The 13,297-nt window shown below is 47.0% G+C and overlaps 1 long non-coding RNA gene across 1 annotated transcript; it reads right to left on the bottom strand.

Annotated features, from left to right (window-relative positions):
- Positions 1–6,626: 6,626 nt before the first annotated feature.
- On the bottom strand, positions 6,627–12,539 carry LOC143443542 (uncharacterized). Its single transcript, XR_013112632.1, has 4 exons — positions 11,729–12,539; positions 11,019–11,181; positions 9,283–9,381; positions 6,627–8,287 (listed from the first exon to the last, which is right to left on the bottom strand). It is a non-coding gene; the product is annotated as an uncharacterized LOC143443542 (long non-coding RNA).
- Positions 12,540–13,297: the final 758 nt, after the last annotated feature.

Genomic DNA, 13,297 nt, shown 5'->3' on the forward strand with positions numbered 1-13,297 from the left:
GCCCAGGCCTCAACCTCACTTTGTAGCTGAGGATGACCTTGAACTCCTGATTCTCCTCATCCACTCCTCGATGCTGGGATTCCAGGCGTGCACCATCAAGCCCAGCCTCGTAAAAGGCTTATTGGATTTATTTTTATTCTTCACTGAAGAAAAGAGAATGGCGGGAGACAAGGCCACTACCCAATGCTCAGTATTCAGCTGTGGCCTAAAACCAAAAGAGGTTGACTGGATTTCTTTGAAGACATTCTCCAACCGTGGCTAGGGGACATAGCTTAGGAGGCGGTCAGGATATGAACATGCTCATTAAAAAAACCCAAGAAACAAAAATTGTTGGGGGGGGGCACTAGAGAGGTTTGGCAAGAGAAGTTACTTGCTGTTCTTTCAGAGGACTGAGTTCAAGTGTTCACAACCAGTAGCTCCAGCTCCTGGAAGTTTGATGCCATCTTCTGATATCTGAAGGCGTCTGCACGCACGCGCATGCACACACACACACACACACACACACACACACACAAATAAAGTAAATATATTTTTGAAAGAAAATGGAAAATTAGCATAGTAGAGAAAGCTTGCTGGAAGAGAAAGGCCCTAGGCCTGGGGTCACAAGAGGATACACGTCTTTCTCCTAACAACAGGGATGCATGTGTTCTCACTGGGCCTTGACCCCCATCTGTAAAATCTAGTTGAAATGGTTTTATCTAAGATAACAATTTATGCTGTTGGACCTCAGACAACAACCTTCATCCTCGACCTTGATATGGCATCTAGAAAACAATCCTAAGCAGGACTGACTTCATTCTGGTCGCTGTCTTCATTAATCCTCAAAGAATTATCTTTAACATAGATAGACGTCTTGTTCATTTACTGTAAGAACCAAGGGTGTAGCTCAGTGACAGAGCACTTGCCTAGCTGGGTGAGATCCTGGGTTCTATCCTCAACACTGCAAAACAGATAAATTAAAGTTAAATAAGGGACAGCCCAACATCCAAGCAAGTCCTCCCCATCCCAAGCTTACTCTTCTCCAGAGCCCTGAGCCAGGCCCCTGGTTGTGGGGGCATGCAAGAAACAAGCAATTCACGTGAGCTCTACTCTCTGTCTATCTGACATGGCAAGTGGTGGGGGAGGGGGAGAGGCGGGGGGGGGGAGAGGAGATGGGAGTTTTCTAATGATCTTCTTTAGTTAATAGGCACAAGTTGTTAGCTTGATCTGAGAAGGCCTCTTTCCCCGTGTGCCAATTCCACCCCCTCTTTTTTGTAATGGGTTTCGTTCCCACAGCTAATGTACTGCGTAATGAGGCCGGAGGGAAGCAGAATGCGCTGGGGTAACGATATGGAGCCTCCTGGGCCCTGACAAAGGACAGAGTGAGCCTGGCTGGATGATCTCAATGACAGGGTCCAGGCTCCTTTCAGCCCTGCTGAGTCCAAGCCTCCTGCCAGGGCTTATGCTAAGAACAGTGTCACAGTTAGGCCCTGGTGTAAAGCCTCAAGGGGTCTGGTGCAAGATGGGCCTCTGCCAAGCCAAGTTCATTTCTTTTTCTAAGCTCTTGAACCAACCTTTTTCCATCTTCCTCTTGTCCCCAGGTTGTTGGTTCAGAAGCCTTTTGCCTTCAGGATGGGGTACACTTCTCTATTGTGTAAAAATATACCCCTGACCATTCTGCCAACATTGACCAGACTTCCGTTGGGAACATGAGAGCACACACTTTGAATGACCAAATACCCAGTAGTCAGGGTAATCATAGTAAGAGATGTAATCTTCTCCATCACTTCTGAGTGCCGCCTTTTGCATATCTTGGGGCACTTTGCTCAGTAGAATACCAACATTATCTGTGCACACTTTCATCCATCAGATTGATGTCTCTTGGGACCCTACCTCTCACGAGGTACACTGAGCTGAAATTATTTCTTCAGCAATGAAATAGATCGCTGCTGAGGCAGGAGATTTAAGACTTTGAGGCATCATAGTGAAACTCTGTCTCAAAACAAATAACCAAACAAAACTGAAAGAATTTGAGCAAGAAGTAGTTTACATTGATAGGGAGGTGGCTGCTGTGAAGGTCCCTTGTAAAATATCTATGATGATTATTTGTTTGTTTGTTTGTTTGTTTATTATTTATCTGCAGTGATGTGGATGGGTCCACCACAGTTTACAAACTGTCATTTAGTCTTAATAACATTTTATGGCAGGGTTTTCTAAAATACAGAAATGTCTTCTGGAACTTTCAGATGAGGAGCCTGGGTTTCTTGGGGTAAGGTTACAAGGTGACACTGTTTGTGCATCTTAGAAAGAGCTCCCCCTACCAGGGCTTTTCTAATTGTCCCACAGGTCTATAAGAGTCAACCAGTGTTGGAGAAGAGAGTGTTAATGGCAGTGTAAAGGACAGGAGGAAATAACAAAAGGCTTTCTTGTTTTCACAAACCTGTAACCTGAGGTAACTGAAAGTTTGGACAAGCTATAATGTCAAATAAATAAAATTGTTGACCTTTTTATTGGCAGATAGTAAACTTGTGCTTATTGGTAATAAACACTTGTTTGGTTTTCTTGCATCCCAACTGTGTTACACAGTTATTTCCCGTGGGAATTCTATGAATTGGATGTTGTCCCTGCCTTCACAGGTCTACACAGACACTACTGCTGAGAAATACCAATGCTCTTAAGGGAAACTAAAAAAACAAAACAAAACCATTAGTATCTGATGATCGGTGATTTGTTAGTGAAGAGAAGTGGGGAGGGAGGACATTCTCTCACTCCTCTGAGGCTGATCATGGGTTCCAGCTTGGGCGTCTGGCAGTAACAGCCACAGACTGTCCAAAGCCACGTGGCTCTGTACGGGTCTCATTTCTCACACTCTAAGACATCAGACAAGTCACTGATTGTCTTAGGGAAGTTGCCTTGTCTCTGGTACCCCAGTCTGCATCCTTATAGTTGGCCTTACCCAGAGAGGTGGCCTTGGGGCTGTGGGCAAATTCTCTACCTAAGAGCCTCATCTCATAGACCATTTCTCTGTGTCTGGGGAGAAACAGAACGTGGCTCTCTAGCTATAGTGGATACCACAATGCAGACCCAGCACGACCTATCATGTTCCACCTTAAGAACTTCGAACATGCATTTCCCTCTGCCCCACAGTATTTACATGGCCACCCCCTCCCCATTCAGGTCTCTACTCAAGTGTGTGTTCCTCTTGGGGAGACAGTCCCCTTATCTGAAACAGCCACCACCGCCAATCCTGCTATTCCCTTGCCCTGGGTTATTATCGTTCTTATGCCTTATCACCACCTGACAGTGTGGTGTCTATTTCCTTGTCTGTTTATTGTCTCCACTAGAATGCTGCCTACACAGAAGGAAGGACTTTCATCTATAGTGAACTCTATAGTTGCTAAGAAAGTGACTGGATGACATAGGCTAACTGTATGTTGTTCCATGATGAATGAATGACTACCCAGAGTTCTCATTCCTTATCTCACTAGTTATTGGACCAAAGAGGGAGGGTCCAAATGACCTTTTCTTCTCACTGTTCTTCACTTTATGCACTGTTCCTTGAGATGTTGGTCACTCCCTCTGCTTAATTTATGAGCATAACAGTTCACATTTTTACCATCATTCACTGGAACAAGATGACCTGGGTAATCAAGTGCCTGTAACAGGAGGGCACCTAGCATATGACAATTGCTTGTTTAATATTTGTTCATCCGCTGTCCTAACAGTCTAACCCCATTCACCAAGTTCCCCATAGTCACCGCGGCAAAGAGACCGTCATTACTGAGTACTCATTGTGCAGTGCCAAGTTGTAGGCTAGAGGTTTCACATGCAGTGCCTCCCCTCCTTTTAAGAGTCTCAGGAGGTGGGCGTTCTCGTGTGCTACAAGGCACAGTTAGGAATTTGGATCCTAGCTCTGAGTCTATTTGACTCCCGACTCCACCTTTTGGCCCTAAAAACGTATTGCTGCACTGGTAGAGACACACCTTCCTACTCAATGCTGGGCCAGCCCTGGTCTGTTAAACACACCTGGAAAAAAGAAAGAAAGAAAGAAGAGGAAGAAGGAGGAGGAGAAAGAAGAAGAAAAAGAAGAGGAAGAGGAGGAGGAGGAAGAAGAAGAAAAAAGGAGAAGGAGGAGAAGGAGAAGGAGAAGGAGAAGGAGAAGGAGAAGGAGAAGGAGAAGAAGAAGAAGAAGAAGAAGAAGAAGAAGAAGAAGAAGAAGAAGAAGAAGAAGAAGAAGAAGAAGAAGAAGAAGAAGAAGAAGAAGAAGAAGAAGAAGAAGAAGAACAACTAGCCTCAAAGAACTTTCAGGTGGTATTTTACATTTCTTTATTCTACGACTGTATCTCCAGCATTGATGAAGCCCCCACGAGCTCCCTTCCAATGACACCACCTACTAGAACCACCTCTGTCTTCATCTTTTCCACGTTTCTCTGAGTAGGACACAGGTCTTCTTTCCCTTTTATGCCAGACACCACCTGAAAGCCGCTCACCTCTGATATGCACCCTGTCATGAGAACCCAGCACTTAGCGTCATCTTGTTCTTGGTTTCGCCCAGAGCTGTTGCCAAGACTTCCCACCTTGCAGGTCTGGCAAAGATAACTCCTTTATGCTGGGCCTTGGTTATCAGAAACAACTAGAGACAGTTTCCATTGATAACCCCATGTCAATCAAGCCCAGACAGCCTCTCCAGCAGTTATCTCTGCCAAAGTCTCAACCAGTCTCCTGCATCCAAAGCCTGCAACTGGCAGACATTAGCAAAGTGGTGTTCCCACTTGGTTAGGAGAGGAGGTGCTGGCATACTAAGCTGTATGCATTAGAAACACTATGGGACCTCCCTGGTTGGAAGAACAGACCGGGAGTTATGACCCACTTAAAACGTTTTTGAGTGGAATGTCGGGATTGGCCAGCTGCTTCTTTCTGCTGATGCTTGTAACAGCTGAAAAATCTTAACCTTTCACAGAAACCTCAGCTTGGTGCCCCAATTTTCCAGCCTTTTTCCCCATTGTCATAGTCATCTTCATAGAAAAGCTCTGTGAGAAGATTTTCCCAATCCTCACGAATAAAGGAACTTTTGTTGTTGTTGTTGTTTGTTTTTGGTTTTGTTTTGTTTTGTTTAACAGGTCTTGACAGTTCTGCTCAACCTTGGGTTTGGAGCAAAAGATAAAGTGTGCAGCCGGCTGTTTTTTCCTCCTCCAGGTCCAGGGTCATGGTGAGTTTCCCATAAGTCCTTGTGAAGGGATGTAGAGAACGCATCACAGAGAAGGCCCTCAACTTCTTCATGGTGTCTCTCACTCCTGAAGTTCCAGCAGTTTTCCTTCAAGCAGAGGCTGGGATAACGAATCCACACACAGTTTCTCCTATCTTCACACACACACACACACACACACACACACACACACACACAAGCATACACACATCTGCTTTCAAGGCTAAGGTCCTGCTGAGCACTCAGGAAACCACAGGCAAGGGCTCTTACAGTTATTTTGGAGGAGAGCATCATTACGGAAGTCATGGGGCATGCAGCTCTGTTATGTGGTCCAAAACGTCTACCATGAGGGTTCTTGGTAGAATGATAAAGCTACAGAGAATCCCATAAATGACTTGGGAAACTAGAGGCTAGGTATATGTGGTTTCTTAGCGTGGTAAAGAGTAAAAACTCAGGATCTATGAGATAGCTCAACTGGTAAATGCACTTGCCGCCAAGCCTGAGGATCTGAGTTTGAGTCCCATAACCTATCTAAATGTGGAAACAGAACCAGTTCCACAAAGTTGTTCTCTGACTTCCATGTGTATGCACCCTCAAAGGCCACACACATGCACACATGCACACACACATGCGCACACACACACACACCACCTGTAGGTCTCCAAACACACTCAGCTACACTTTCCTATTATCAAGTGTAAAATCTGGCCCGGGCATGGTGGCATATGCTTTTAATCCCAGTATGCTGAAGACAGAGACCAATGTAGCTCTGTGAGTTTGAGGCCAACGGGATCTACATAGCAATCCCCAGCATAGCCAAAACCACACAGTGAGACCTTGTCTCAAAAAGAAAATATCCATCAATCTCCATCAAGGGCTATCTTTCTGGGGCAATAGTGGAACTAGGAACCCAACTGTGTTTTGCTACTACTGTCAAAACCTCCAGTTTTGTCAAATACCCTCCAGTGCATTGGGCCCCATAAATTGGACCACATTTACAGACGAACACCCAACAAAATCTGGCCATCCTCTCCAGCTGTTTCTTTCCCAGGAGCATTGCTCCTCCACTTTTTACAACATACTCAGGATCCTGGGAAAGCAGTTCTGATTGCCCTCAGGTGATCTCACCTGCAAACTCAGTGATTAGGCCACTAATGGTTAAACACTATAATGTAATAGTCACCCATTCATTTTATAGAATGCCTTTTTCTTAATGGCCCAAAGTGCTGTCTAAGTGTGATATTGCCCTGTTAGCTTATTATACTTGAAGCCGAGGTATTCCTATCTGAAATCTTAGCCAAAATTGTCCTTGACCCATCTTGGCTTGCCTCCCTTATTTGATTCACTGCAGTCTACTGATATACCAGAGGCCTCTGGACCACTGTGGCCTTCTGCCTCTGGACCAATGGGTCCATTCTCAATGACGAAGGTTTGGAATGGCTAGTGTGTACATCTTTATTTGGTGCTGATTGTTGTGTGGCATGACCTTAGAGAAGACAAAACATTCTGTGCAGATTATAAAGACATAAGTAGACATCTGTTTGATGTAAGGGGGTCCCCAGGAACCTAAAGGAGCCCCGTCTGGGCATGGGGCCAACACCAGGAACGAGGTAATGTGTAGGAGCTCATGTTCTTTTCCACAATCTGGATTCTGGGAGACAGTAGTCTAGCAAGATGCTGCCCATGCTTGCTTATCAACAGGCATCATTGCTTAATCCATCCACAGCTCCTAAACACCCAAAAGGGATGTGAATTCCACACAACTGAAGCAGCTGCTACAGCTGTCATTCAGCATCTGCCACGAAGGACCTGGCTCTATTTCAGGGAGGGTTCCCTGAGGCCAAAGATGGTGAGAAGGAGAGATCCCAGGGAAATCAGGAGGACTGGCTGGGGATGGAGGGAAAAGCATGGAGGGGAAATCCAGAACAGACAAAACAAGATGGAGTCTTCAAAAAGCATGTCACCCTCATAGGAAGAAGGAGGGTGAGTGGAAAAGGCAGAGCCCTAGATGAAGGCTCAGCTCATCACCGGGCAGATTATCACTCCGGAGAACTTAAGTTCCCCCAAACACCTTCTTGCTACTGTTTTGGCCACCAGAGGGCTCCTGTATTCCAAAAATATTATGGAAAAGAGCGATGTTTCCATATTTTCCACCCTACACATACACCTGCAATATCAGCGGTCTTTGCCTGTGTGTAGGATTCTGATATTCCATCTGGACTTATAATGCTCTGCCCCAGGGTGGATATACACAGACGCCATCAACCGCTTTGCTCTATTTCCCTTTCTATAATGGAAAAGCTGCCCTATGTTCTTACGATCTGTATGCCATCAGGAAAAGGATCGGGAGAGGGAGATAGGAGAGGGAGATGTTTCTAGCAGATGAAACACGAGACTGTGGAGATAAAATCATGTTCAGTTAGAGACAGCATGACTGTACCTTAGGTTCACTATTGTCAATGCCCTGGTGACATTCCAGGAGAACAGAACGTGTCTGTCTGGTAAAGGGTTAATGTACCACTTCTGTTCATGTCTAACTACGTGACCTTGGCCTAAGCTCTACACCTCACAAGTTTCAATTTTTTTCTCTTTCCTAAAACAGAAGCGTTTTCAGCTTACAGGTTGAATATGAGACTCAATAATGTCAAAGGGAGTTGAGTTGGCAAATAGCCAATGCTCACAGTTCTGCCCTTCACTCAAATGTGACCTACAAATGACACCAATATGACTGGTAGTACCAACCCAAATACCAAACTGGGCATGCTCAGTCTGGGGACAAGAGGATTGAGGATGCTGTCAGGTCTGCCTTGAAACATCTGCAGGACGAACACATGGAAGACAGGTTTGAAATCTTCAACTTCACTCCAACCAGTAGAAATGAGTCTCCTGGGGGAAACAGTGGTGAAACTTGATCTTGTTATGAATGACCGAAGAAGTACAATCTCCAAAACTGCATGGGGAGATGAGTTAGCTCACATCTCCAGTCCAGACAGAAATGATGAGTGAGGCACGTAAGGGAAGCTCTAGCAAGGATTCCTGCAGCAGATGGACCAGGCTGTTCGTGAGACAGAAGCTCTCCTGGAAAGCGGCTCCTGTGGGGAACTGGAGAAAGTGGGGTGTCTCAGAAATCAAGCAAGCATGGCATCACAATCTTCAGGTACTTGGACATGAATCTCCTCGACTCAAGGTCTTAGCTACAAACAGTGATAATATTATCAGAGTTTGTTGTCTCTACATGATACCTAGCCCAGGGCTTTGCTGTACAGTATTATTCAGTGTTCATGGTAAGGTGTTCTTTATATCATGGGCAAGGAACCAGCCCAAATCAAAAGACCTGGAGAAATCCCAACTCCTATAGGAAGGATGTATACTTCTGTGGAGTCCAAAGAGCAGACGTGGGTATGTTTGCTCTGGGGGTGTAACTGAGAGGCTGTGCCCCTAGTTATGTAAACTGAACTGGGAGCTATCTGTACTATATACACGGGGCTGGGTGTGGGCACAGATAGGCAAAGAGAATGTGGGTGTGTTGGACGTAAATCAAACGTGTACAATGTCAGTTACCTTACAAATGAAGCAGTTTGAACCAGGCTGTCCCGTGTAGCCTTTCTTTAGAGGCTAAGTGCTCTATCTTCTCTACCTGGCCCATGTTCTTCCTTCAACTTGTACACACTTCTTCGCTGTAAGAAATCTGCCCCTGCTCCTTGAGAAGGGTGGCGGAACTCATGCCCTCCCCACCCCCCCCACCACCCCCCACTCCCAGGACTTTACCTAACCCCAATCAAACATCTTTTCATACCTAGCAAGGGACAGTTCAGTAAACAGGCTTCGGCTGCATCTAAAACTACCAGGAAAGGCAAATGGAAACTCTTAAAGACAGCTGTGAATCACCAGGGATCTGGCCAGGCAGGTGGTAGCCAGCCACTCTCTAGTTTTTCTGAAGCCAGCAGTTGTGTTAGCATTGGAGCAAGGAGTATCCACGCTATCCCCCAAAGCTCCCCTGTGGGTAAATCTGTTAGGGCGCTGGCCACACCCATCATAAGAGGTTACATAATAACCTTTTTTCCTGGGCTTTGAATGTAAGGCTACTCACTACTCACCTGCAGGGATGGCTACTCCCATGTCCACCATGATGACGATGCTTAGAAGCCAGTGAGTGCATTACCTCAAAATCTGGGTCACAGTAACTGCATGATGTTCTGCCAGAATAATAGGAAACAACTATCATATTTAAGTCATGGTGTCACGAATCGCTCTAGGGCTGTGTGGGGCTGCAGTAGACACTGGAAGGGACCAAGCCACGTGCCTTGTTTGCATGACCCTCCTGTAGTTTCCTCTCTACCCACCCTTCCCGATTCAACCTGAAAGATACATAAACGCAGAGGACTTCAGACAATTTCTAGGCAAGACTCTAGCAAGTCCATTTTATATCATGATCTAGAACACGCACAATCATATAAGCACAGGTGCTTTACGAAGCACACGCATGTAAGTACTTTGAGGTTTTCTGTTCTGTTTTATAGTCATCTATTCCGTTTTTCAATGTTACTGACTCTTACTCTACAACCTGACGTCTGAAAGGCAACATTCTTCACTGCTGATTCCCCCACCAACGCAAGCTGCTCTCCACTCCCTGTAAATGAGATCCAACATCTTTATCACAACAAATCATCCCATTCAGCTTCAGTTTGGCCAATCACCTGAGCTATTGACACATTCAGCACCCGACTCCTGTGTCTGTCATTCCTCCTAGCCTCCACATGCAACAGAAAACCTCTTTCTTTCCTTGTGGAACATCCCAGACGCCATTCCTCTGAAAACTATTTTGTCTGTCCCAGCAGAACTTAAACTTCATTATGCTTCCACGGTCTTCAGGAATTCTTTCTTTTTAAATGTAGTACAAAATGACTGCCTGGCCCTGCTTGTGTAAAAGAGAGAGCGAGAGCAAGTGAGTGTAAGAGAGAGACACAGAGGCAATCAGAGACAGAGAGAGGCAGCGAGACAGACAGAGACAGAGAGAGGCAGCGAGACAGACAGAGACAGAGAGAGGCAGAGAGACAGACAGAGACAGACAGAGATACAGAGACACAAAGACAGAGGGACAGCAAGCGTGCATGAAAACATGCAGATGAATTCGGAGGTCAAAGGTCGACTGATGTTGTGTATCTACCTCCATTGCTCTCGTCTGTCTCAGTTTTTGAGGCAAGGAACTGAACTGCGGTTTATTGATTTGGTTAGTCAGGCTGGCCAGCAAGTTCTGGGGATCCTTCTGTTTCAGCTTCCCTACGGTTGCAAACACAAATGCTAGCTTTTTTCCAGGGTGCTGAGGATCTGAACTCGGGTCCTGATACTTATACTCTACCCACTGAGCCATCTCCCCAGCCAAAGGAATTTAAAAAGAAAAAAAAAAACTTCCTTTATGATTATGGTCCTTTCTTTCCTTCAGCTTGTTCTCTTTCTCCTGCCTCAGAACATCTCACAGAGCTGGGAGATCTGAAGGAGGGAGATAGAAGTGGCCCCGTTTGGTTTGGCTTTATCTTCTTTTAGAAAGTCAGTCTCATTACCAGGATCTGCAAGCTTGTCCAAGGAGCAACACAATCCATTTGACTTATGGGAGGTTGGAAGGAGCTAGCTGAGGTGGAGAATGGGGGCCAGCCGGGGGCGGGGGGCACGGCAGGGTAGACAGTGGCATGAGGGAATTGAAGGAAACAATACTGATTCCCAGGCAGACAGCGAAACCTTGTCACCAAACCAGGACCCCATGGCAGTCTCAGCTGGTGGGCAGCAGACACCCCAATTTCTATCCATCTGTGGCACTTGATGAACAATTTGTTACCTTCGTCTACTTAAAACTAACAACCACAGGCTGGCAAAGATGACTCGGAGGGTAAAGCACTGGCTGCCAAGTCTGATGAGCCGACTTCAAGTTCCAGAACTCACAGGATGGAAAGAGAGAAAAATCCTGCCACAGGTTGTTTTCTGGCTGCCATATGTAGCATCTTAAATAAATAATAAACAATAAATAAATAAATAACAGACAATCAAATAATAAATAAATAAATGTAACAGACAAATAAACAAACAAAAAACATCAACAAAAAACAACAGTCCAAAGATCCGCAGTCTTCCCCAGTTCTAAATCATGGAGGTCAGGGCTTGGGGAGGTCAGGGGATGTTAGGAAGGCAATTTGATTGACACATCTTTACAGCTAGGGAAAAGGAGACCAAGGCAGGCCAGTGACTTGCCCATGGTCACACCTGGTGAGCAACAGAGTAGCACGGAGCTACTTATGGCAAACCAGGCTGGTCACACATAGAAGCACCCAGTATTCCCATGTCCCAATGGGATGCAAGGCTCTAAGGGCTGCATTGCACCCAGATTGCAAAGTGCTCTAAACCAGGCAAAGCACTGCCACCTGCCTTGTCTTCAGAGAGAGGCTTCCCAAGCCATCAGCCCTGCCCATAACGCTCTGCCACATGCCACATACGCTAATGGTCTCTTCGCAGTATTGTGGCGGTTACCAAGTGCCTAATCTATTAACTCACCAGCAGCAGGTGCCAAATTGCCTCTTCTTCTGCACAAGATGTTCATTTAAAACCAAATTACACGTAAATCCTCAAGTGCCTGCTTATTTCCTTCAGCCCTTAGCCTTTTTTTTTTTTTCTTTTTTTTTGGTGGCCCCCACCCCCTTCACACCCGGCTGCTGGATGTCTCTGAGATGACACGTGGCATCTACGTGTTGTGCAGTGGGAAACCCGGCTGTTTGAATCCTAGGCTCTTGGGCTTCCCGAGGGGCACACATAGAACTGGAAAGACGCTTAGGGACGCTTCCACATCAACTTTGACTGACCCTCTTCAGTGGAAACTGAGGCCAAGAATGCAGAAAGGGCTTGCCCAAGCAAGCTGGAAAGATCAAACTAGCATTAAGTCTTTTGCTCTGCCAAAGAGGAATCTAAGCTTAGAGAGGTTGGTAAGTGACCACCCCTATGCTGGATCCAAGCCTGGAATCGCCTTGAGATGGGCAAGAGGCAGCCCCTGGAAAGCAAGCCTTCCTGCTGCCTTATGCACAGTGTCCCCCTGAGGCCTGAGTGCCCCCTAGCCCTTGTGTGCAATGCTGAAGATGCGATGGGGCACGCGATGGGGGTGGGGGAAGGCAAGAGGGCTAGGGTCCTGACCCTGTAGAAACCAGCTCTGAGAGTTAAAGGGGCCTCTGGTTGGGGACCCCGGACAGGGTCCGAATGCCTTTCCCCATTCAGTAGGATTATCCCTTTTGAATTGTTGGGGGCAGGAAAAAAAAAAAAAAAAAGCTACAGCTAGCGAACCCTGCCTGACAACACCGAAGGAATTTTTCCCAGGGATCAGCCGAAAGCTGACTCACATTTAAAGACTTGCCCAGAGTGGTCATGCCCCTCTGAGCAAATACCACAGGCATGTAAAACCTCGCTCCCCGCGGCCTCCGGCAGCCGCCCATTGGAGCGGCGCGGCGCCTCTTGGGCCGCGCTCAGCCAATCGCAGCGCCGCGGCGCCGGGTTGCTAACCGGGCTGCGGGTCGGCGGCAGGCGCGGGCCGGGAGCTGTCACCGCTTGTTTCCTGTCGCGGGGGCGGGCGTGCAGCGGGTGGGAGGCCCAGGCTGTTTGTTTAGGCAGGTAAGGCCTGCAAGGGGAAGCAAAAGATCCAAGGCGGAGCCACCTACCCGGGGAGCCTGCCGTAGGTCCTGGGAGAGTGCGGGCTTCAGGCCGGCTGGGGTGCATTCCTGGGCTGCCGCCCCACGCTTCCAGGGGCCCTGGCCTGGGCGACCCCTCTACTGTCAGGATGCTTGCAAGTCCCGCATCCATTAGTCATTCCGTGACAACGCCACCATGACCCCAGCAGAGGGCAAGCCAGCCAGGGCATCACTCCTAAGAAGTGAAAGGGTTCTGGCCTGGCCACCTCCAGATCCACAAATCAGCATGCTTTCTTCAGTTGAGACAAGATTGTTCTCTCTGTAGCCTTGGCTGGCCAAGAATTCACCTTATAACTCAGGGAGGCCTAGAACTTGTGAGGGATTTTTCTGCCCCAGCCTCTGGAGTGGGAATGTCGGAAGAATTACAGGCATGAGCCTCTTACACCTGGCA

This window comes from Arvicanthis niloticus, chromosome 9 (genome assembly GCF_011762505.2).
Source record: "Arvicanthis niloticus isolate mArvNil1 chromosome 9, mArvNil1.pat.X, whole genome shotgun sequence".
Classification (NCBI taxonomy): Eukaryota; Metazoa; Chordata; class Mammalia; order Rodentia; family Muridae; genus Arvicanthis; species Arvicanthis niloticus.